At 40.3% G+C, this 25602-nt stretch overlaps 1 protein-coding gene across 2 annotated transcripts in view; it reads left to right on the plus strand.

Annotated features, from left to right (window-relative positions):
* Positions 1-13457: 13457 nt before the first annotated feature.
* Positions 13458-25602, plus strand: part of fam49al (family with sequence similarity 49 member A, like) — a 31935-nt gene continuing 19790 nt past the window's right edge. Inside the window, exon 1 of one of the 2 annotated variants that reach the window (XM_065948534.1) lies at positions 13458-13807. The gene's annotated coding sequence lies outside the window, so the exon portion shown is untranslated. The remainder of the gene's footprint in view (positions 13808-25602) is intronic. The other variant, XM_020643139.3, reaches the window with a different exon arrangement.

The raw sequence follows: 25602 nt of genomic DNA on the forward strand, positions 1-25602 counted from the left end.
AAAACACTGTAAATGTGTAATTTTCATCACATGTCCACTTTAAAGATTTGTATTTTACTTGTCTGTATTGGAAAATGTCTCTGCTGAATTGTTAACAAAAGTCACTGACTTTAATGATGGGTTGAAAAAAAGCTGCAACTTCACAGCTTGTTAAACCTAAACATAGTCACACTCATCTACAATACTCATTGTAAATAATTATCATGAATGTGAGCCTACATCATGTAAATAAAGTTAATGAAGTCTTCACAGCAAAAAAAAAATATATTACTTTTTATGAAAAAGGGTAAAAATATTTAAAGGAGGATTAAAAAAAGTGTTTTTTTTTAACTTTATTTGGTGTGGCCACTGAATAGTTGACAATGTTTTTGTCTTTACACAGTACATTTACTTAAATCGTCCACCAGGTGGAGCCAGAGATGTTCGCATTTGTCAGTCTGCTCGATTAATACTCAACATTCTGAATAGTTATTTACAATGGATGAATTTGGTTTAGTATTTATTTTGTTTAGCCCACAAGGTTAACTACTACCACAATCATGTAACATTGTAGATCAAAAATGATTAATTAATCAAATACTCATTCTTATTCAAATCAGCCCTCTGTCAGCTGTGATTGGATCCACTGAGATGCTTTAGGATAAGAATGGTAACATAAAGAGGTTTGATAAAACCATGGAAACAAACAGTAAACTAATTAAAAAGATCTGATAGGTGGTGTTTTTGTGTAATGGTTGATTACTTTATATAGTAAAAAGATGATCATTACAAAGATCATTTGAATAAATAGTGTCTGAATCAAATAAGGAGGAGGTTGTACGGTATGTACAGCTTTTGCAGCATCCAGACTCAATCCACAAACAGACAAAACCAGCTGAACTTGAATTGTTCCCAAGCTCTCTTTAGACTTAGGAAAAGTTGTCTTCAAAACCGAGTAAACAAACACTTGATGTGCACTTATAAACAAAAGTAATTGATAGAGACACTAACATGGATGATTTAGCTGTTTATGAGTGTGATGTCCTCTGGGAAGAAATGTGTTTTTTGGGTGTGCTTGTTTTGGCGTACGGTGCCCTCCAGTGCCTGACAGAGGGGAGAAATTCACACGAGTCTTGGCTTGGGTGTGAGTCGTGTGACATGTCTGGGATGAACAGTGGACACAAGCGCAGAGATTTTTTCTCTTGACATAGATGTTTGTTGTCATTTAGGCTCCGTTGAAGATCACATTTGAGGAGTACACAATATCATTCCCAAGAAACCATTTTATTTGTACAGTTTTAGACATTTCAAAGCAATCCAACTGTTGTTTTTCTCATAAATACAAGACCTTTAGTAGAATTGATATTATTTATTTAATCTCTGAATTGTAATCCTCCTTTAGAAACTATTAATACCCTCAACCAACAACCATGTGTTGCCAAGTCACGAGGCTTCCCTTGTCCTCATCTTTACACGCCACAAATCCTCTGTAAAACAGCCTTCTTTCTACAGATGAGTCTTTAGTTTCCACACCGCATTCAACATAAGCCTCCACCTGACAGAAGTTATGTATCAATGACATATTAATAGAAGAAGAGAAATACATGAACATACAGAAAAGAGGAGGGAGGATATAGTGGCTGAAGGAGTTGTAGGCAGTGAGAGGTTATGAGTAGATGAGCCTCATTAATATCAGTTTGCTGTCAGCTCAGTCTCTAACAGCTCCTTATAACAAGAAACCAAACACAAAGTCCAATTTGTTGAGTGAAAGATGAGGTGAAGGGGGACAAATTTGGCGTCCCTCTTTCGTTTCGTGTGTTTGATTTTGGACCAAAGTCAGAGAAAAGATTCTCTCCAGAGTAAATAGCCTGACCTCCTCACCCCTACTGAGAAATACAAGTTAGAAGTCACTTGGGATGAGACCTCCACACTAAGATTGTGTGTTCTGTCCGTCTACACATTCCCTGAACTTATATTTCTGGTTTTAAAAATGCCCCCACAATGCTCACCCCGCCCCCCCTTACTTAGCTCATATCTGCCACACAGCGCTGGCAGGAGAAAAGATGGAGGAGAAGACGGGGATGGCTAAACAACAGCTGGCTGCTGAAAGGACACGAGGGAAACGAGAGGAGGCCAACAACTGCTTTGGTTGTTGCAAAAATGAAACACTCTGACCACACTTGGCTGCTATTAAGCAAGACCATATAATCTCTAAAATATCAACTCAGAAACCAGAAAAGATTGTATTTTTAGGTTGAGTGCCATTAATTCTTTGAGCAATAATATGAAAACCAAGCTTCATGATGACCTCAGTGATCTAATGTGTGTACACTGGCAATGAAGACTATATGTACAGTACAAAATGAACTAATTTCCTCATCTTTATGTGTATGGACCATGTTGAAGACTTATAGAACCCCCTCCAGGCCTCCCATGTCCTTCCCATTTACATTAGCCCAGAGTCTGGCATGCTTTTGTCTGGCTTTTCCCTGCAGGGCCCATGTACACTAGAACTGTGCCATAGCCCTCATATGGAGCGTGGGGGCCAAAGGCTGCATCCACTGTCCCATTATAATTCACATTATCATGCATTGTTGTTCCCGATTACTGTTAATCAGCTTCGCCTCTAGGGGGAAAGCCGAGGTCTGGACGACTGAGGGTTACTGGGAAACTCCAGTCTAGACACATATGGAGAAATGGCGGGATGCACAGAGCAGTGAGTGTCTGTGTATGAAGAGAGAAAGGAGGAGATGGACTTGTTTTTCCTATGGACTATATGGGTGAATATGCATACTTACCCCTCTTGCTTGTGTAATCCAGGATCTGTTTTCAGCTGATAGTGTTTAAATAGATTTTCACAAAGAGGGTGCAGCCTGCAGGCCGCGCGGATCATCTGTGTGCCACGGGGGAAGACGTGCTGGCATCCCTCCACTTTCTTTCTTTGGCTTTCCTTCCATCTCCTCCACTAGTCTGCCACTGTCCATGTGGGTGCCCAACGTGGGGGCAGGGCGAGAGGCAATTGCCAATTTCTGGGACACCCCACCCCCATCCCTGCAGCTTTCCCTCTTGGCATCAATGCAGACGCATAGACATACAAAAATAATGTGTTAACCCATTCACTTTACCCAGTTACTGTAGCCCTGGTAGGTCCTTCCACAGTGCTTCTCATCTCATTTTAGACAAATGGCTTTTGAAAGTCAGCTCCTAATGAAATCTTTATTTTGTAGTTTGGAATGTTAATGGTAAAAACAAAGCATTCTGGATTGATTCTGGATTGTAATCACCAACATTTTAAGCAGCATTTACAAATATATTATTTAATTTCCTTTTGGGCCCTAAAATGCAAAAGCATCTTTACAATGAGAGGGCGCAAACAGAGGTAACCTTTATATTTGTCTTCTTCTCATAGTTCTCTTAAAATTCTAATACAGTTAAAAAATATCTATGACCTATTACAGGAAGAGGACAGTCTCTGTGGTTGTCCTCAAATGAGAGTGTTGCATTCTTGGTATGAGAAGGTGCAAGTGTGTTTTTCCCTCTCGAGTGTTTAAATGAAACCATGCAAAATGCTATGAACAAAATGTCAACATGTTTTGTTGCTGGTCAGGATGTATGCTAGTGAACTTCAGCCATTGATGTTCATTTTTGCCACTAAAAGACCATATGAGCCAAACTTGAGGCTGCTGTGCGTTCTTCAGACAAACTTTCAAAACCTAATGTCGTCAATTCCTTAATCTTCTTTTCATGTACTTCAGTTTGTGTACTAGTATGACATATTTTACAGACACTGCATTTTAATAAAACACCAACCCAGTTAGCTGCACAGTGGTACAGTGGTTAACGCTGTTTCCTCACAGCGAGAAGGTTCCTGGTTGTCAGACAGGAGCCTTTCTGTGCGGGGTTGAATGTTCTCCACGTGCATGCATGGGTTCTCTCCAGGGACTCCCGCTTCCTCCCAAAGTCCAAAGACATGCTCATTAGTTATGTTACGGCTAAATTGGCAGTAGGTGTGAACGCTGCTTGTCTGTCTCTACATGTCAGCCCTGTGATTGGCTGGCGACCAGGGTGTTCTTGCCCAATGACAGCTGGGAACGACTTCAGCCCCTCGTGATACCTAACACAAAAAGCGGTATAGATAATGGATGGATGGAAAAACCAAGTTAATGTCTATGATCTTAAACTGTTTTTACAGAGTTTGGGTCATTTATTAATGTAAAATACATTTTTGGTGACAAATATTCTGCTTTTCTGGGATTTGTGAAATCAAAAAGTATATCATGTATTATTTCACCATATAACTATACTACCACTGTGACAGAAAGGGCCTTCCTTGTTCACATGCACCTAACCAGATTGACCTTGTTCTTGCACGTCCTTCAATTTTTCTTGTCCTATAAACTCCATCGCTCCTCATTGGTTATATCACCGCCTCTTTACATAACCGACACACCAGGGAGAGCTATAAGACTCCTCTCTCCCTCAACACTTTTTCATTTTTTTAATTCCTTCAAAGGGAATGTCAATCCAGAGTCATGATGGAGCGATAGGAGGAGATAGTTCCCTGTTATATATTCTGGTGAGAGAGATGGGGAGAAAAAGGCTTATCTCCAAACTCTGAATCATGATCATATTTATTCATCTGATCTATTTTCTTCTCAGATCTATTCAGTTGAGTTGGCTTCTGGGTGGGTTTGAGTTTTGTCCCTTTGGGGGAGTTACTCAGAGTAAGTATGGCCTACAGATTGGTGAAGATTAACTAGAGCAGATGTTTCATACTGATATAATGCAGAAACTAACAAACACAAACCCTATACCTCGTTAAACGACCTCCTCTCTGCCACACTTAGCAGTCGGGTGTTATGTGGGTTTAATTCCCTTCTTTCCCCCGCTGCGTCTGCTCTGTGGAGTACACTTTAGGACCTGTGACTAAACGGATTTACATCTTTCTTCCCACATCATTCCTAAAGGGGTGTCATCCCTCCATCTGCGACAAAATAAGGGGTCTATTTTAACTTAACTGGGACATAACAGTGAACAGAGAGGAGGAGTGTTTTAATGCAGTCTGATGCTGATGTATCATACAATCTCTGAACAAACACACATGGATCACATGAGGCCCATCGCTCTATAATCATTAGCCTCATTCATGACAGCAGCCTCCATTCAGAAACTTTCAGCACAATTAGCACCTGGCCAGTCCTCACCACAGACCATCAGGCCTGCTGCTACACAGGAGGTGTGAGGCTGAGATACACTCCAGCTGAACACACACACACACACACACACACACACACACACACACACACACACACACACACACACACACACACACACACCCACACACACACACACACAAACACACACAGGCCAGCATGCTCTGCACTCAAACTAGCAGACTAGAGTGTAATACACACTAGTCTGTTTAAATGTCCTGGGGAATATAGCTGCAAAGTGAGACATGTTCAAAAATATTTCACAGCCAAATGTAATACAACACAGTCTGACAAATTGCCTCAAGTAATGTCACCTGAGTCCAAATAAAGTTGGAGTTCAGGATTTCAATAAAAACAACGATTGTGGATTTTTTTTTTTAAGGAGAAGAGAGTTCATCAGACCTGTTTCTCTCGCATTATCTCAGTTCAAGGCTAACAGATGTTTTTATTATTTCATTATTATTCTACTACCATCGTTCTTGTCACAGTATTTAATAATTTTATCTATTGCTTTCAATTTCTGTTTCTCTCTGTTTGGGCTTCATGTTTTTATGTGTGACGGGCTCTTTATAAACTAAGTTGAATTGAGTTGAGTTGAGTTGCTACAGTAACCTACTTCTTATACTTGCATAACAGAATTAAATCTCAGATGAAAAGTTTTCAAAGTTGCCTTTTATGGTGAATGTTGCCACAAGGTTATGACAATGAAGAAGAAGGCATGGAATAAAACTGATGTTATTACTGGGTTTGCCGTTCCAATTGTAACCCTTTACAAAAAAAAAAAAAAAAATTCATAAAAACAACACAATATCATGAGTCCAACGATGTGGTAAGGAGAAAATATTATATGGCCTTGTAAATCAGAGAAAAGGGCACCTTTTCATGTCTTAAAATAGTAGTCATACTTGCTACTTATTGCTTATTTTATTGCTTATTTTCTTATATCTATTCCATTTTATTTTTACATTCTTAAATTGTTTCTATATTTCCTACTGCTGTATTGTGTTTAAGAGCAATGGTAACAACCAAATTTCCCCCTGGGATTAATGAAGTATTTCTGATTCGGATTCTGATTACATTTTGTCAAATCTCTTTTCTCAGCTCAGACAAGCTCTCCTCTTGTATTAAACTATAAATTTTACATAATATGATTGTTTAACTCAGTGAGTACTCAGTCCGTCATCACTGGTGATTTAATGTTGGAAATACTTCAACAGTGAGTTGTTGAACTGTATGTTGTCCAAGTCTCCCATATTGATGTAAGTACAATACTAAACTCCTGCACCACCATAATGTTTGAAGCCAGTATTCACCTTTTATTACAAATTGCATATTGACGAGGCTTTTGTTCCATTTTGATTTCAATAAATACTGAGTTTTATTTTTACTACAGTTTGTATAACTGATCAATCTTTATTGACGGGGACTGAAGCAGTGCTTAGCTTGGATTGATTGTAACAGGACGAGTGATCACAGTCCATAGAAGCAAGCTGAGAAAAATGTATGTGAGTATGATGCAGCCGTATGGTCGCTGTGATCGTCATGAAGATGATTAAAACATTCTAATAATGTTTCTAAAAATCGATGCCATAGATGCTCATTAGCTTTGATATAGATGGAATACTGACCACGATCCTCAACCAACAAGCCAATATCTTACTCAGATTAAAAATGATGAATGCCTGACATGATCTTTGGGGATACAATATAATCTCTTGTTTGTGAGATCTATTGCAAGTAATTAGGGAATTGCAACAATGCTCAATGCAATTGAAGCCAGAGATTCACAATGAGTTTTTAATGTAATGATTCTAATAATGAGGTTTGGGATATATCTGCTGTATTAATCCCTAGTATTGCTCATTTTATGAAAGCCTGGTCCGTATTAGCCAAGCTACTTAGAGTGCTTGTAGAATGAAGTATCATGCAGATGGAAAAGATTATTTAAAGGTTTAGAAAGATTTGTTCCTCATGGTCTAATATTGAATATCAGCCTAATCTGATAAATGTTCAGCAGACTGAGTCGTTTTATTGTCTATATTTTATTCTAACTCTACACCCTCTAATGAAATTAAACTCAGGTAGAAAATCAAGCAAGGCCTAAATAAATGATTGACAAAAACTTCCAAAAAAATATGTGCTCCAACATTCAAACATATTGCTGTTCCTTTTCAAAATCCCCAAAGCATCAGTTGACTCTGCCCCTTCATCACCTTCTCTCCCTGACCATCTTCATCCCTCCTCCTCAATGTTCACATTTCCTAATCTCTGCTCTTCTGCCTCTACATCATCCTGCTCCTCCTGTCAGAGAGCCACATTGTCCCCCTACCTGCCTGCCTGTGCTGGTACAGCCCCCTCTCTCTGCCTCTGTCAATGTGTTTTGCCCTTATAAGGAGAGAGCACAGGCAGACTGTACTAACCGCATGAGCTTGGCGGGGGTGTTGCAGGGGCGGGGGGGGGGGGGTTACCACAGCCACTGTAACAAGAGGGCAAGATGGGAGGTGGATGGATGGGTGGGGAGAGATAGTGTGGAGCGACCACACTTCTGTCAATGACTCCAATAAGAAGACAGAAATAAGCACAGGGGAGGAAGAGGAGGGGTGAGGGAGGAGAGGCTGGAGACTGGAGAGAGGATGGTGGAAGAGACAGGTGGATGTATATGTGAATGTGAAATGCATGTGTGAGGTGTTGTTACTAAGAGACAGAGCTCCTCCAAGAAATAGGTACCATCAAAGCCAAAGTCCAGCCACACTGAAAATATTTATTCTAGAAACTCTGATTTTAAAGCTCTGATTTTCTCACTTCTGGTGCTGTGAGTGTGTCTGTATGATGCCAGCTCACCGGCTGCCCACATGCTCATCAATATAGAAGTGTAGCATTTAGCTGGTGAGAGTCATGGAGGGAGAGTGTGGGCTTCAGTACGGACGTCTGTGCTGCAACGTGACTGGTCCAGGGCCTCAGATGTTCTTTCTTTTGATGGGAGCATAAACACGCCCTTTGGCTAGGTTAGAAATAATAACAATTGCCATGTTCCCCATGATTATGTCTAAAAAGGTTCAGCACAGATTTAGTGATTGATGCACTCTTGACGATTTGAGAGTGATGTGACAGTTTTTCTAAAAGAATCAAAATTGTTCTGCCGAACCAGTGGAAGTCTTTTCGTGCATTGTTTTCCCTGTCACAACTTGCCACTCAAACTCATACAGTTCTGTAAGAGACTGAGCTAATAGCAGCTTTTGAGTCTCGAGCTGCTGGACCATTGCAAACTCAACTCCCATGATTGTTTAATAAGCCTACAAAATTGTTGTCTTCAGCCCCCACTAAAAATCTGACTCAAGTGACATCCCTTGACGCTATTGACCAGACTATTTGCAGTTCCCTCTGGACTACTAAAGGACTACAGTGTATAATAGGTATACGCCTGTCTTGTAAGCTCACTTCTCTCATACCTTCAGCCCAAAACTATAACACATCAGGAGACTCCCACTGGAGCCATAAGGGCCCATAACTTTTCATATGCAGACATACTCCTAACACCTTCTAAAAAGACTTGTAAGTGAGAAATCATCGGCATTTCCTTTAATGGGGTAAGCGTCATGTGTTAAACTCTGTGATTTCTTTTGAATATCTTGAATTTTGGTACCTCTTAACAAGTGTATATCATCATGCATTTTTGACAGAAGAAGAAAACAACATCTCGTAACTTTTTTAATGGAACAATAAAAATGATCAGCAATTCTACATTTTCATTCAGTCTCAATATTCAGTCTTTTCCCTGTATGATCATTTGCTTTTGGTGGATAATGTAAATAGCATTTAGGCATGTTGGATGAATCCCTTCACAGACTTAAAATGATTCTATATAATGCATTTATCACACTTTGTCCCATCAAGGCCTTGTAGAGTAAACTCTTCGTACTCAAGACCTTACGTCCTTCCTTCGGCTTTCAATACATTTCCGTCTAAAGCGCTCCGAAAATAAGTGTCCTCATCTTTGATTTTCTCACCCCAACTTGCTCTCTCACTGTGTTTCCACCTAATGGCACTGGTGCACTTTACTTCTTCTCATAATTCATAAAGCACGCCTTCATAAAGACTCATCTGAGGACAGGCTCAAAGACCACAGGCAGTCTCTGCGATTCATGCATTGGCTAGCCGGATGGGACAACTGACCTAAAAAATAATAGACACTGTATAAATAATCCAGGGTGCTCCACCTTATGCTGGTTGGCAATAATGTTCAGGTATTAATATTTCAGCTTAAAAAGACCTCCATACCTCTCCTGCACACATTCATGCAAAGTGGGTCTCAAAATAAGAGCTTGTCCTCCTTTTGCCTTAAAATCAATACAGACAATAAAACTAGAACACTTTCAATTTCACAGCTGACATGTTGTTTAAAAAGAATAAGGACCACCAGATTTACCAGATAAAGAGCATGAAGCAGAGACCTCTGTGCAATTATCCAAGTTAATGACCGCCTTAGCAATTATTAATTCATATTTATGTAATGAGGGAGTGTATACAGTGTGTTATACTGGAGGCCAACTTTTCCTAGAAGCTTATGCAAATTGACTTACTCACCATCCTCCATCAGTATCCTTGGATACCAGTTATTTATTCACTCCTTCAGTGCAGAGCCGCCGTCTTTCAGAACAATGCAACGAGATCAGGTGATGCCCATGTGTCTTATGTGAGGTCTAGATTATCTGCTATGGTACACTACACACACACACACACACAAGCACACGCACACACATGCACACACACACACACACACACACACACACACACACACACACACACACACTCACACACTCACACTCACAAACACACATAAAGAAAAAGGCACTGCGGTGTGAATTTCTTGGTGTAGTGAGATGTAAACAATTTAACCGTTGGCTGGAGTTCAGTTTGTCAGGAGGATTTAATTCAAGGCCGACGAAGTGGAACGTTATTCTCAGATAACTCAAAAAACTCACCATCTTCTCAAAGAAAACGTCTGGTCCAGTGATGGATGTGCACATTTGAGTCATTAGGAGATATGAAGCTTGCTATAACTGTGAAACTGGAGTATTTGAGTGTAGGAAAGCCTTCCTGGTTGTGAGCTAATGACTGAATAAATGGTTTCAGTCTATGCTGGACTGATTTTCAAAAGAAGAAACGAAAATGACTGAAGAGATAGGATTGATGGGACAGGACTTTAAGTCATTGAGGTAACAGGGGTTGTGTGTGAAATGCCCTGCAGACAGCGGAAGCCTTCAGGTTTTAAGCGCTGTTCACCAAAACCAACAGATGCTACCATTAGTGTGCTGCCAAGGCTTCAAATTTCAGCATCAGTAGTACCTTTTCATGCAACAGATGGTTGCAAACTGATCAGACCAACAGACCAAATCAAATCCATCTTGTATATGCATTACTCAAACATAACCCTAAACAGATTCAATTTGTTTCTTTTCTTTTTCTCATCAGACTTCTTTGTGCAGAGAGACACTTGTCCCAGTCCCAATGCAGCACCACCTCAATCTCTACCTCTGTGATGGACTACACCTTACACAGGTGCATTCTGGTACACAGAGTCTACTCAAGACTGTCTTTAAATGTATGCCTGGAGAACACAATGCTTTAAAAAATGTATGTATGGAATGGCTTAAACATATTGTGCCCATATGTTTTTTTTCTCCCTACAACACGGGCAGTGATTAATTCATTCTGCCTTCTTTTGTGACACGCGATGCTGTAAGAGATCATATCTGCAGAGTGAATAATTTATTACCAAAGGGAAGTACAGGTGAAAATAAAACTACACTTAACGTTTGCATGTGACGACAAGCTGCCGATTTGAAATGTGTTAAGCAACGTTGGAAAATGTCTGGTGATGTGAAAGTAGCGGTCAGAAGATCCACTTCTCAAACACGGCCGCAAGAACGGGAAGTCTTGTATTTATCATTAGACCTTAAGCTGTCATGATATGGTTTCTTATTTTCAGAGTTTAGGTGTTCTTGTTGTTTTTAGTTCTCATTCTTCCCTGATGGTGTTGTTTCCCTTGTGTGTTTTCTCGGTTAGTGTTTCATGTGTTATTTTTGTAACTTCATATCCTAGTGTTTCTTTATGTTCTAGTGTGTTTTGTTTCATTCTTCAGTTCTTTGTGTCTTCAGTGTTTCATGATTTAGTTTTGTAGTTGTCTTCAGTGTTTCTTGTCTTGTGTTCATTCCTTCCTCTGTGTGTTTCCCTCCAGTCTTGATTGCCCTGATTGTCTTCACCTGTGTCATTAGTCTCTCCTGTGTTTGATTACCCCTATGTCTATTTAGTCTCTGTGTTTCTTCCCTCCTGTGTCAGTTGATTGTATGTTGTAAGTTGCCATTGTTGTTTGTCGTATGCTGGAGTGTCAGTGTTTCTCAGTGCTTGTCAACTTTCGGATTCTCTCAGTTTGGACATTTTGATAGAAAGTTTCAGTTTTTGCCTTTTTGTTTAAATAAATAGTTTTATTAGTTTATTCTGCACCTGGGTCCACCTCCTTGTTTTTCCAACCCTTCGTGACATTAAACTCTTCCTCAGATTTTAATTTAGGCTTAAAACCCCCAGCATTCAGCCTGTATGTTGTGGATTTCTTTCTGATTATCAACACCACATTTTAGTCCTGTTACGGATGAATGTAATTATTTGAAATGAACATGTTTTAGACAACAACAATGTATATGATATTAAAAACAGAACATGTGGGGAGAGCATTAAGGGTGAAACTGTAACCACCATAGGTCTGCTCAATGTGAAAATAGATTCATGAATGTGTAAACAGATCTGCAAATTCCCAGATCTGTGTATTCATTAATGGATCTGTTTACACAATGACAAAAAAAAGTTTAGCAACAATTATATCTCTGTACATGCTTTGTTAGAACTTTGTTTTCTTGTTTTAGAAGACAATACAACATTTCCTTAGCCTGTCCCCCTGCACTCTGTCTGATTTCAACTTTGTATTTGATTTATCCAATATTTTTATGTACTTTTTGTATGTTTTTTATGGAATTGCAAAAGGGGGGGATGTTTATTCTACATAACTTTATTTGCATTTTTAAATGTTTTTAAAGTGTCTTCATGATTTTTTTTTACCAAACAAACAACCTGTTGAAAAATTAGTGATTGCCAAAATGGGAATGCTTCATATATTGAACACTGTCCTCAAATAATCTCATGTAACCTGATTATCAAAGGGCAGCAGGTCTTCCTAACCTGATTCTGCACTAAATTTGGCAGCCATACAAACTGTGGTGGAGAAGTGCAGGGCCGAGTTTGTTTTGTAGCTCTTTCACGATGTTCCAGTTCCCCCCGGGTGGGCTTCTATAAGCACTGGTCTGGGTACAAGATCACCACACAATAGACATTCTGTCCCCACTACCACACACACACACACACACACACACACACACACACACACACACACACACACACACACACACACACACACACACACACACACACACACACACACACACACACACACACACACACACACACACACACACTGAAATGTACACACAGTGACAATTTAGCCATGGCTCATTTAACCATGCCCTCTCGTTGCTGCGACCCTGCAGTAAGAGTTCTACCGGTAGTTTTAACAATACCAAATTCTATCTGAATGACAAGGACACGCACGCACACGCACACACACACCCATGCACACACACACACACACACACCCATGCACACACACACACACACACACACACACTCAAACAGTTAGAAATGGAATAATGCTCCTTTCTGTTAGGTCTTAGAGTAAACACAAACATACACACACTCATACTGCCTATAATCACAAATAATACGAGTTTCCTTCCCCTCTGCAATACACTTGCAAAAGTGATGCTCGGCAGTCACCCACACAGTGTGTAAAAATACACTGCTGCACATCCTTACTCACCATGATTCACTTTCACACTGTGTGGACAGAAAAAGTCACTCTTTCACTGAAACAATGTCAAACACAATACAACTCTGCACCACACACACACTCACACACAGTATAGAGCCCCCACCTCTCGTTGCCAGAAGGCTAGTGGGAGATGTTAGTCAAAGGGGGAGGGGTGTTGTGAGGACATGCTGGATGTGATTGTGTGTGTGTGTGTGGTGGGGGTCTTTGTGAGCAAGCATGGTAGGAGAAGAAGGGGAGAGGAAGGGGGGGGGGCAGCGTTCTACTTCTCATAGACCGACAGCTGCTGTCTTTAGTGCAGTGAGAGAGAGAGAGAGAGAGAGTGAGAGAGTGAGAGAGAGAGAGAGAGAGGGAGGGCTGCGTGGCGTGAGGCAGTGCGTGCGCTCAGTGTTTAGGTGAATCCACAGCCCTCTGGCTCACAAGGATAAAGGAGTCTCTCCAAGGAAGACAGAGAAAAAGCAGCACAAGGACTCTCTTTTATTTTAAGCAGCCTCTGTCGTCTTTCGTTTCACTCCATCCTTTCGCTAGCCACCAGCTCCTTGTGTCTATTCTGTGTCTCTTTTTTTCCCCCTCCATCTCTTTTGTTCCCTGCATCCGTCTGTGTTTCACCACGATTCAGAAAGAAGGAAGAGAAGAGAAGAGTCAGAGGCATCATCCTCGCTTCCTGCACGCCCAGCCGGTAAGCTGAGCCTCTTCATTATTTCTTGCTTTTCCTCATATCTCTCAGCATTGCTACATCCGCTTAGTGGTGGTGGGAGGGGGCCTTGTTACAGTCCCACCCTGCACCTAAAGAAGAGGCTGCGAGCTGGAGGAGGAAGCTGAGGCTGGAGGATGGATGTGGGTTATACCCCGGATTTAAGACAGTGGTCCACTAGTGCTTGTTTTAAGTGGATTATTTGGCTGAAGGATGATGCCAGTGGGTGCTAGTGGGTGCTAGTGGTTGGCTGGACTGGATATGCAGGAAAACCCTGGGTCAGGATCCCGGGGGCAGGGAGGGAGCAATGAATTTGGCCCTGACTACATTAAACCCCCATGGGGCTGGTCAACTGGGGCTTGTCCTCTTTCACTGCAGTGCTTAGCCAGAGCAGCACGGTCACTGACACAGTCACACAGTCTCACACACACACACACACACACACACACACACACACACTTACATACACACACCTTAGCAGAGATCTTTTCCTCCTCTGTGTCTTTGCAGGAACGATCCAGAGAATATAGAGTCTATTATGCTATTTTATGTCATGGCGTGTGTACATTTTTTAGTGATGGATGATGGTTCGGTCACAGGACATATGTGACCTAGAACTATCACAGCACATGCATCGTATATCACATGATGCACTGGAGTGTGTGAACAATGTGGCTAAATTGCATGTCACAGGTTCCGCCTCCTCTTTTCGGCTCAATTGTCATACGAGCATTTAATCATGAATTATTAGCATCACAAGGAGAGGGTCCACAGTTCACCCAGAGAGGAAGGTGTATGAGGTGTGTGTGCTCTTGCTAAGACATCGCTGCGAACAACCTGCTAAAAACAAAAGCCCCAGATTGCACTGAAGCTGATCAGAAGGGGTGGGTGCATGCGACTCGAGTGGAAAAAAAAAAAAAAAACAGGGAGGAGGGAAGGAGGGAAAAACTGAATGGAGGGATGAATGAATGAGGGCTAAGGCTTTAAATGAGTGTTTCATTCCTGCAAATGTGGGAGAAAAAAAATCTGGTGTAGGGATGGGTGTAGATGTGTTTCTTTTGACGGAGAGGGAGAGCAGAAAGGGTGAAGCTACCTATCATGTGACTCTGCAGGTCTTTGTGTGGGCAGGGAAGAAACGGAATGAGAGAGTGATGGATAAATATGAAGGTAAAAAAGAGAAAGCTTGATGGAGTGCTGTGTGTGATCGAGCGTTTATGTTTATGGAAGACGGGTGAGGAGGTCGACACAGACAGCAGAGGTGTTTAATTGAAAGATCTAGTTGCTGTATATCCCTCTGTAATCTTCTGACTCTGGTTCTAATCCGTGAGAGTAGATTAAATGATGATTTACTGCCATGTTGACTTTTATGACAAACACACACAAACAAGGTAATAAGGTAATGTAATAAGAGATCATTTGGATTAAAAGAGGTCATGTTACAGTGTCAGTATCTTTTGTTGTTACAATATAAATCACACACTTAATGCAGATATGTTTTATTCATTTGATCCGTTTCCACATTCATACATATTTGCACTGTATATATGCACACATATATATGCAAGTAAACGCATACACAAATCTATACACAGTGAAGTCATCCATATTTAGACCCATTGTTGATAAATGCAAATATAGGTGTATACTCATATGTATATAAAAACAACTTGTTATATGTGTATTAACATGTTAGAGTATACATATCATTTTTTTTACATCTCTTTCAAGTTACTTTAAATACAGAAAATATACACTTGACACTTGTCAAAATTAATGACTGTCATGCCTACATACAGTGAGGAATATACAGGTCTTACTGTGCAGTGTACAGTCATCAGTCAAAATATGAAAATAAAAATCCATTTGAATAAAGAGCAAGGTGTACTGCACCTGCTAACATGTGCTAGCTCTAAACAATTATGCCAATTAGTGTGTGTTTGTGTATTAGTATTTCTTTGGGGGGGTCTATGATGGAGTGGTAGATCCTGTGGTATTTACTCCGCTGTTGCTAGGACACTCCCTTTGAACATTTTAACCAAGCCTTTTCATTGGCTTGCTGCGATGATGCAAGATTCCCTCACCCCAAATCTTTCCTGAGCGCCCATAGAAACATGCCCGTCTGCATTTCCTCCTCTCTGCTCGCTCCTTCTCTGTCACTCTTTGTCTACACCCGCCTTCTCCTCTCTCTCTCTCTCTCTCTTTTCCTGTCCATCAGCATCTCTCCTCATGCATTCTCGTTTCCCATCTCGCTTGCTCAGTCATTAACTCATTATTTTCTCCACTCTGTCAATATTTCTTCCCTTCCCGCTCCCTTCCAGTCAAGTCTTCATCGCCTCTGTACATTCTGTCACATCCTCTACCATCAGCCAGTCAAATTGCTCACTGCAAAATGGTGTTGGCAGCATGTGGCCGTGTCTTCCAGCTCTGCACAATCGTTATGTCCTGCTGTTTTGCAGAGGATTAGTGCTCTGTGTGTCTCACTATGTCCTATTTCCTCTGTTCGTATGAGGTGCAGCATCTTATCATGTTGCCTTTGCACGTGTCAGGATTATCAGGTTTGACAAGGCGCAGGGCAGGATTGGGGAGTTGAGGTGTCATGTTAAAGGAGGCTTTCTTTCTTTATATTTATTATTTCTTTTAATGTACATCACCTTTTGTACCCCAATCTTTTCTTCTTGTCAATATATGCAGTTGTGTGAGCCATACATTCAAGTTATCATTGCAATTATCCCGAGTTCACACCTACACATCATTTCCCATGATGCCTTGTATTCTGGGCCACGGAAGTGTGATATTACACGATGAGGGACTGGGAATAGAGGATGGGGGCATGTAAGGTTAAAATGAGAGAAAAAAAAAAGGGGGAGAAAGAGAGGCAAGGAGAGGTAATGTTTGTCTTGTTTGCTGCTTTCTCAGTATTTATCACCTCCAAAGCACTGCCAGCTCATCCCATCAGGTGTAATGATGTGTAATGATCTCCTCCAGCCGTCACTGAATTAGACATGGCTGATGTCAGAGCAAAACCTCAACTGACAGTCTTTTAAAAAAAAACAAAGGCCAATGAGTGACATGCACAATGACACGGAAATGTGTGCAGCTACTCTAAAATGTCATGGTTCGTGCTTGTAAAGTGTTTTGTCAAAACATTCCAACACTAAATAGATCCAAACAGGTCAGTCTGGAGGAGCATTTTAAAGCTAGTAAAGGGTATCAAAGTGAATTTTAAAGACAAAAGAACATCCTTTGTTTTAGCAAGAACTTAAAAATCTTGTCTGAGTTAAGTTCATACATTTTTTATTGAGAGTCTGACGGTGCTAAAAAAAAAATCCTTGCAATAAAGAATTGCTTTTTTTAAAATCCAAACCATCACTGAGTTCTGAACTTGGAAGTGACAAAAAAGCAGCAATGATTCAATTCTTTTTGCTTAAGAAGCTTATGAGACTGACTTCCAGTAATATGTTTTGATTTCAGAAGCATGCATGGACAACTACAATATGTTGCATTGAATCCTTTAATTAAAAAAAACATTATCCATATGTTTATCCACGTGTCTGTCTGACTGATTTCCACAAAATCCTTGCTTCATGTAAACTCTTCTAATCTTGTTGACTGGCCGACCCATCTGTCAAGCAGCAACATCTGTCATTCAAACATCTGCCACTCGAGCTTCCATGTGTGTCTGATGTTCATTTTGTTTTCAGTGGAGTTCAGGGGCTGAATCAGTTTAGTATAGAAGCTGGGTCTGAGATTACTTTGGAACTTGAGTTGTGATCTGTCTCTACCTGTTCACCTTGTGGTCTTTAAGTCAGTCGTGTCAGAAGTCAGGGATTACTACTAAAATGGGAGATGATGATCCAGTTAAGAGGGGTCAGAGTGATGAGGGAGGGTCCAGATACATCCATCAGAAGTGTATTTTAATGCACATGAGGTAAGAAAGGGGCAGTTTAAAAGAAACTGAAGGTGCTGCCTCTGCAGAAAACACATCTTATAATGGTAAGTTTATTTAACATAAGATGAAAAAACAAGAATCACAGTTTCAAAATCAATTTGGGATTTTTTTCCTACAGGTAAATTTAAAACATCAAATGAAAAATTAGACAACACTAAAATACCTGTCCATACGATTAATTAGATGAAACTAACCTAGCTTTGTCCAACGGTAACCAAGTGCACCTACCAGCACCTCTAGATCTGACTTGTTAAGAATTCTTATCTAATTTGAGTAATCCGTACAAAATGCAAGTAAACAAAAAAGCTTGGTTTCAAGCTACGGCGCCATATTTCTAGACCAGGTGCAGTGAACTTGTGAAGTCTTCATGAAGTTGCTTGGTGGCTGACCACTACGCTTTTGACATTCTTCTGTAGATGGAATATACATACAAGCGCATTTCTGTCATAAATGACCTTTGAATTGCTTGTAAGGATTTCAATACCTTTGGAGAGATTCAGAGTGTTTCTTCCTGCTTCAAGGCTTAATGCTATGCTAAGCTAACACCTCTAGCTCCATATAAATGTGATAGTTATAACTACCTCCCCCAGGTGAAGTCAAGTTTATTTATATAACATTTAATACAATGTGTTTTGACCAAAGGGCTGTAGACAACGAAGGCAGGCAGGAAACTTAAAATGAAACCATAATAAAAGACTTCCCAACAACCAAATAGCATCTGTGTTTAATGTGAGCGTTACACGTTGTACAAGATAAGCAAAACCCTGTGTTTTTAATGAAATGTATAACATTTTCCCCTTGATATGATGTCATGGCTTTGTGTGACAATACCTTCATAGCATCTCTGTTCAAGCACCACCAAATTATAACTGTTGAGATCGTTAGAAGATAGATATTTGTTCCTTACTGCTGACTGCCAACCTCCAATAAAACACCTTGGTGATTTTGCTAATGTGATGCAGCACTCCAGCTTGATCTTTCTGCAAATCGCACTCCACGCTGTGAAACGAGATGAGTCCACCTGAATTTGCTCCAAAATGCTATCCAAGGATTCAGGTAATTCCCAAACGTCAGAGGCACAACCAGAGCGAAGCATTGGAAAAAAAAAAAAAAGATTCGATTTTGCTTTGGACTTATACTGTGATATCGCCCATGAGTTTGGGGAGTGATGGTAGGACATTTTGTTTTACAAATTGTGGAGAAAGCAGATTTGCAAAAAAAAAATCACAGACAACCACGGCCATAAAAGCACCTTTCTTGAGATCCCTGTGTTATTATCTACAGCACTTGTCCCCTTTATAGGAATGAATTCAACTCTTCAAGTTTCAAGAAATGTTCATTTAACTGAAAATGGAATTCTCTAATTTTCAAATCACTTATTTTCAAACAAAACAAAACAAAGCTCAAGACTGGTTAAAAGAGAAAACAAAACAAGGAACCATTTAATATAAAAAAAAACTATTGATGGATATAACCCAATGCGAAGTGAGAAAATAGATCTGGGAGACAGCGGGATCTAATTCCCCCTGACAAGGGAGCTAAGATCTGATTATTCGTAGATCATATTACTTAACTTTCAATGCTGGATGGCACTTGTGGAGAACACTGAAAACTCTTATTAAAATCCGTTAACATCCTTGTTATGCGTGTCCTGACTCCTGAGGAAACTTTTTGAAATGTGTGATATAACATCCAGTAAAACAAGTACATGGGCCGCGGTGAATTCTCTTCGGCCTCTGTGACTCCAGTTCTGATCAGACAGGATTTGGCTTGTTCCCCTCTCTTTTTCTGGATATGAAAGGGGAGAAGTTGACTTTCTATATTTCATTACATCACTTCACATGAGCGTTCTGAGGACTTCCTACAGTATTATGGCCTGTTGTCAGTTGATCAGATCAATTGTTGTTCACTAATGTCAATGAAAAGCCCAAATGCCCGCCCTCTGGTCATATTTGAGATCAATATCACCAACACTGTTTGTAGGTGACGGCAATTTAGTCCAAAGGGCGACTAAAGAGAGCAAAGAGGAAGTGACACAGTAATGTAAAGTGTGTAAAAGTTCCTATGGGGTAATCTACTTTTGTGATTATCAACTGAGGCCCCAGCTCACTAGGTTTTGAGAGATGAGTGATTTGTTACATAAGAGCTGAATTTTGACTATCCAAGATGAATGAACTGACTGCTTTTAGTGTAACAGTCATGATGAGGAGGAAGTGCGTTTGACTTTGCTCCTGATCATGGCCTCTCAGTTTAACATCTGCTTCTTTCTTCAGTCTGCTGTTTTTGCCAACAGCTGGCACAGCATCCATTAAAGAAACAACAGGCCTTCCAAGCTTGAGAAAAAAAAACAATACTCAGGTTTAAGCTAGGTTTATGTCAGAATGAAACAACTGTCTGAGATTTCTGTTTTATTCCCTTGTCGTACTGTACATATGCAACATAAGGGCTTATAATGGTAGCTTTATAGGCAAGCCCTGCTGCATGAAAATAATGCCGCTTTGAAATGATAGGCTTTTATCACAGTCATTGTAAATTGCATGTGTCAGTCGATAATGGAAAGCTTGACACATACTGCACGGTAACAAAGGGTCGTGGGGATTTACAAAAGATCAGCCGTTATCTCTGTATGTATATGTCAAGTGACGACGCTATAGGGCTGAAAAATGAATCCAATATTGCAGTAACAAAAAATGTGGCTATACCAGAATTGCCACTTGAAGGGGAACTTAAAAGCTACTCAAACTGCTTGGACCTCAATATTAATAAGCCAAACATAAATAACATGAGTACAGGTTTAGGTCTCTGTATTCTTCTTATGTCGTTATTTATGACATTTAAAAATCAAATCACCTGTTATAAGGCGAGAAGAAATGCATGAATAATGGCATGGTTACCTAGCTGTCTGCAAGGTGTTACCTTATCTCATCCCATTGTGTGAGCTTGTTTTCTTTAGTACTCCCCTCTTCTCCCTATGGTAACTTATTGCTAAAAAAAAAAAGAAAGAATATTGTAATATACAAAAGGCAGACTCCACTCAAAATATTGGTATAAAAATCAATAAGTGAAATCCCATTGGCTACATCCACAATAAAGTCTCAAGCCATGCAAACAAGACAAGAACATGCAAACAACACACAGATCTTGCTATGAGGAGGCAATGCTTACCACTGCAACACTGTGTAACCGGCATGATGGCTAAGCAACAATCTATGGTCTTCACAGCTCTCTCTCTCTCTCTCTCTCTCTCTCTCGCTCTCTCTCTCTCTCTCTCTCTCTTTATTTGTTCACATGTGTGTATGCCAGATCTATCATGGGCACACTAGGATGTTGGCAACCGTGTTTGTGTTTTGTGTTTGATCAGCCTTGTGAGACCAAGCTTACACATAGATTTTTGTTTTACTCCCCTCGACTTTTTCTGTGCACATCAACACACACACACACACACACACATACACACACATACACACATGCATGCTCACTAATTAGCTTGAGTAAATGAGGAGTATCTACTGTGTCACTCCTTTTGAATTAAATAACAAAGAGTTAGTGGGAATTTAGGTTAAAAATAGATCACCGGACAGAAATACACCACAGAATTTGCCAAGATCTCAAACTCTCACACCAGGGATCCACCATCACATCCCAACAGACTCTTTTTTTTTCCCAATTTCATTTTCATCCTTTTCCATCAATTTTTTTTTTTCTCTGCGTCAGCTAGAGTCCATACCTTACATGGCAGCCAATTTCCTATATTTGAGAGCTGCCGCTGCTATTCTGCCCCTCCCAGTGGGACAGGGAGTAGTGTAACACTGCATCCTCTGCCATATGAGACACACTGCAGCACAGTGTGATGGAGCATCACTTCCGTCAAGGACAGTTCTTAGTGGTATGAAGAGGGTGGACGACTTCAGCACACAGAGAGTTAAGTTCAAACTGCCTTTATGTTCTGTTTTATGGAAGTCCTTGTGGCTCACTCAATGTTAAACACCCCTCTATCTCACTAACAAATACCTGTAAACATACCCGCTCAATGCAAACAAATCCAATCCATTTCAAGTATAAACTCACAAAATGTATATTGATTAAATAGTTTTTGTTACAACCTGGACACTCATCTGTATATAAGTATACACATTCTGATCCATCTATATCCTTTTCCTATGCATTTTTATTTTTTAAAATCACTCCGGGTGTATTTGAATATTTTTTCTTAATATTTGCCATCATAGTGCTTATCAGCTTATTGCTGTGTTAATCTATTTACTATATATAGTTGATGCATCCCATTTATTTTTTTACTATGGATGAACAGCATTTGGTCCAAATGTTGCGATCTTTAAACTTTTTGTGTCGTTAAGAAAGTGTGCATGCTTGTCTTCTTAATTCTGTTGTTTTTTTTTTTTTTGCCCTGCACCTATATGATGTGTGTACAACCACCCTCTTTCAACATATTGTTTCCATCCAGGTGACTATGAGTTTTCCACACTGTCCTGGCCCATATGGAGCAGTGTGTAAGCATTCCATCATGGACAAAGAGTGTCTGCTGTACAGACTTATATCGCTTCTCTCTTTGTTTACTGATAGCAGGGGGTCAGACAAGGACAAGGAAAATGGGGGTGCAACAATAGTCAAAGCAATAGTGACACACATACACAAGTGCACAATACACACTAAAAACCCCTATGCGAATGCACATGGACCCCTGGAAGCTTGGTGCTCCCCATGACAGCAGCTAATTGGCATCCAACATCACAAATAAAGATAAGAGCTGCACCCTTCCTTTATCCTGCAGCCAAAGCTTAGGGAGGAAACAGCTCTTAAAATCCAATTCAAGGCTGTTATTTTTCTAACTCTGCTTTTCCAAGAAAGGCCCTGAGCCAAAATCTGGTGCTCAAATATTAATGGCATTAGATATAAGGCATATATTAATTTGTGTGGTAGAGTTAAGAGAGCACTGAAATGAATTATATTACCAAGAATCTCTCGTGTTAGACACTTTGATAAACAAGATACTGTGCATATTAGAAATGTAAAGATACTTACTCTATATAAACCTCAATAATATCTACACAAAAGAGATGTAAGAGCTCATTTTGATCCACCTCTGAACATATAAGCTTTGCGATCCCTCACTTGCTGCCCCAGTTCTTTTTTTTTTCAATCAAAAAAATGATCACACTGAATTAAGTGACACAATGAAAATGGATTTGAGTACAGCTTACACATGCCGTACTCTCTCTCTCTCTCTCTCTCTGCCATTTTTCTGCCTCTCACTCTAACCTCCCCTTTTTCTTTGTCAGCCGTGCAGCACAGAATCACAATGCTCATTTGCAATCGCCCTTTTTATGAGGCGCCGTGTGCTGCGCTGGACCCAGACTCAGCCATTGTGTGTGTGTGTGTGTATGTGTATGTGTATTTGTCAGGAAGAGAAAGGGAGAGGAAGAAGAAGGGGGAGGGGTGATGCTGAAGAATCGTAACCTCCTTCCATTTCCACCTCTATTTTGCTCCATCCTTCAGCGTCACACTCAGCCACTCTTCCCTTTTATTCCCCTTCTCTCCTTATACTGTGTGTGTGTGTGTGTGTGTGTGTGTGTGTGTGTGTGTGTGTGTGTGTGTGTGTGTTTGGTATGTAGGCCTAAGGCAAATTGGCTGTAGCATTCCATCATTGGTCAGATGTAGTGATGGTCTAGCTGTCGGTCTGACACTGACACCTCTCAGTATTTGGCTGAAACTAGCTTTCTCTTCTCCTAGACTCCTTTTTCCTTTCCTTTATTCCATCCTGTCTTCTCCTAGCCCCTTGATACCTTTCCTTTTTCATTCTTTCCTCTCCTTTTCGTTCCCTTCCCTGTCACTCTTTTCTCCTCCTCTTTCCATTTTGTATCCCTCCTTTTCTCTCATCTCATAGATTTCTCTTTACATTTCAACTCCCTCCTATATATCTTCTCCTCTCCTGTACTGTTTTTCCTTTCCTTCTCATTTATCTCATCTATTTTCCTCTCCTCCCACAAAATTTGACCTCCAGTACGTGCTCAATCACCCGTTTTCCTCCCAACCTACACTAATGTAAAATATACAGTAAACCATGTGCATTATATAATATGCTCTACACCAGCCTTAAAAAGTGTTTTTTTTCGTCTGTTCTCTTAACACAACGGTAACTGAGTTTAGGTGGGTGTTTAGCTCACTCTGCCTCCTCTTCTTTCCCCTCCTCTCTCCAAACACAAACACACATGAGCTGGCGATTTCACTGCAGCCTCCTGCACTCTACTACCTTTAGGGAAAAATGCTGAGAACAAAGAAGGAGGATATAAAAGAGTCACAGACAGAGGATGAGGTCGAAAGGGTGACCGGTAAGAAGATGAGTGAATGAACGGGGACATAAAAGAAAAGCATGCAGTGAACAGGGGGTGGAGAGTGGGGTGTGTCGAGAGCAGGCGAAAGGTTGAGACAGAGCGAAAAGATAGAGAGAGCGAGAGAGGGAACAATCACCAGTGGGTTTTTAAAGCAGGACTCATTCAGTGTGAAGAACTAACACAAGCTGAGTAGCACGGACACAGACGTCTGCGTATAATGACTTTATGATCTCTTTCTTTCTTCCCTTTTACCCCACAGACCCTCTGACTCTGTCACCATCTAAAGTTGCAGAAACAGCAACTAAATTTAAATACTGTCTGGACCTCTGCTTCATTGTCTGCCCACTGGAGACTCGAGAGTAGTCTGATATTTGATTAACATGACACTGATTTATGATGGAACTCATTAAGAGGCAGAAGCAATAGAAGTCTTCCTGGAATCAATCGATTGGTCTTAACTTTAAACACTTTAAATTTAAAAAAAATGTCATATTAACACTGTTCACACGTAATCTAATTTAATCTGTGTTACTATAGGGACATTAGGCACTTTCATTCAGTGATGATTTTGGCAACCCCAGTGGACTAACTGGTTCCTCTTAAGCTTTGGCTGATCTAATCCCAAATATGTTTGAGTTTCTGTAATGGCAAAAATCCACCTGCCGTCTTTTAACCATAAAATGAACCACTAATTGTAGCTGTTTTTCCAAATTCTCTCTTCTCAGATCACACCGCTCACATCCCCGGTCGCATGATATAAAATTCTTCATCCCTGCCCACTTGCTTGCAAAACATTTTTTCAAATATCTCCTGCTGTTTTTTTGTACTTAAGCACCCCTACTTCATGCGGAAATGTTACTTGGGGACTGGCAGGTAATTTTGGAGGGCGTTTGCATTCACACATGCCGCTCCAGTACTTGCAACGCGTGAAAACACCATATGAGTCTTTTTTGCAGAACACTCTTGGTCTTAGCTAACCACATTGTCAAACCCCAAATTGGCGTAACAGTCAATCTTGCTCATGTTCTTGTTTGCTTTTGTAGATCTTATAGAGGCATCAGTTTTAATTCCAGTCTGTTTCATCACCAGTTAAATACGTACTTCAAGCTAGCAACAGAAAGATCCTTTTCTAAAGAAATTATAAAGCATTTTGTTTGGGTTAAACTATATTCTAATACATCACTCTAATAACAAAGTTTACATTTTATCTTTCATTAAGTAGAGCTGAGAAAGAAAACATGTGGCATGGAGCTAAAATGGCAATCCAATCACTCAACTAATTAGCAGAATTTTAAACAGTAATCCATCAAAATGTGTAAGTCTGGGTCTGTCTGCTGTAGTGAAATTATGTGTCTGCGCTCACTGTGTGATCGGATAAATCCATTAGAGGGCTGAAATAATACCCTGTACCTAAAACAACTACTTCTCTGTGGGCTGAGTGTGAGGGAGTGAATGAGTTGTTCATTTCAGATTTAAAG

Source organism: Labrus bergylta, chromosome 19 (assembly GCF_963930695.1).
Source record: "Labrus bergylta chromosome 19, fLabBer1.1, whole genome shotgun sequence".
Taxonomy (NCBI): Eukaryota; Metazoa; Chordata; class Actinopteri; order Labriformes; family Labridae; genus Labrus; species Labrus bergylta.